This window comes from Crocuta crocuta, unplaced genomic scaffold, assembly GCF_008692635.1.
Source record: "Crocuta crocuta isolate KB4526 unplaced genomic scaffold, BGI_CrCroc_1.0 scaffold299, whole genome shotgun sequence".
Taxonomy (NCBI): domain Eukaryota; kingdom Metazoa; phylum Chordata; class Mammalia; order Carnivora; family Hyaenidae; genus Crocuta; species Crocuta crocuta.
In genome coordinates, this window is record NW_027532747.1 from 10,929,336 (window position 1) to 10,930,442 (window position 1,107).

Below are 1,107 nucleotides of genomic sequence, written 5' to 3' on the forward strand. Positions count from 1 at the left end.
CCTCGGGCAGCGAGTGGACTCGGCGCAGGCCCAGACCTTTGGGTCGTTCTGAGATTCCACGCGCGGTCAGGGGTCGGAGGAGAGGGGTGAACTTGCCAGGCTTCTTCATTAAGTCCGTGAGCCTCCCGGGGAACTCCAGGCCGGTTCTGGAAGTCCAGCCCCCAGAGGCAGGGGGTGCCTCTTCTGCAGGTGCAGACACGGCCTGGCCTTTGCTGTTGGCCCGCAGGTGGCCGCAGTGCTCGTACCTAGAAACATTCAGTGTGCGCATCACTTTAAGAGGGAAAGGAATGTACTAGTATGCCTGCCCATAGTGGAGGTTTAGCAGGAGTTAGTCAACGCGTCTCCTTTTTATCACAGACCGAACATTCCACTTCCCTCCCCACCCCCCCTCAGCCCCCGCTAATAATTAGGACTGTCGAAGTCCAAAGAGGATTTTCCTGGACTATTGGTTGGTAGATTAATGTACCAGTCGTGAAGTGACAGTATCTAGGCCTGACCTTTATGAACTGCATATCTGCTAATGACCATGACCTTACAGGTATCCCGGAGGCGCAGCACAGACAAGTAACCACTGGCAGTGCCTGTTCCCTGGCAGAATTTTCCTGTCCGGTGGGGGCCCTGTCCCAACTACCGGGTACCTGCTCTGGTAGTTAGCTCATCGGAGCAGGGCTCAGGGCTGGCTCTGCCGATATCCGCTCTGTGACCTTGGGCAGATCAGGAACCCTCTCTGAGCCTAGATTTTTTTCATTTGCAGAGTGAGCAGATAAGAAAAGGGATCCATTTTTCTTTCCTTGAGAAGCTGCTTTTCTTTCTTTTCGTCCTTCCTTCCTTCCTTTCTTTTTCTTTACATTTTTTTTTAAGCCTTGAGATCTGTTTGTTACTGGGAAATAAGTAGTTTTATAGAAAAGTAGATGGGTAGGGGTGCCTGGGTGGCTCAGTCGGTTAAGCCTCGACTCTTGGTTTGGGCTCAGGTCATGATCCCGCAGTTTGTGAGTTTGAGCCCCCTCTGTGTTGACTGTGCGGAGCCTACTTGGGATTCTCTCTCTCTCTCTCTCTCTCTCTCTCTCTCTCTCTCTCTCTCTCTCCCTCTCTCCCTCTCTCCCCCCC

General features: G+C 52.8%; 1 protein-coding gene across 4 annotated transcripts in view; it reads left to right on the top strand.

The window, feature by feature from the left end:
* The window catches only part of TTC7B (tetratricopeptide repeat domain 7B), a 252,850-nt gene that overhangs the window by 23,752 nt on the left and 227,991 nt on the right, over positions 1-1,107 (top strand). The gene's annotated exons all lie outside the window — the stretch shown is intronic.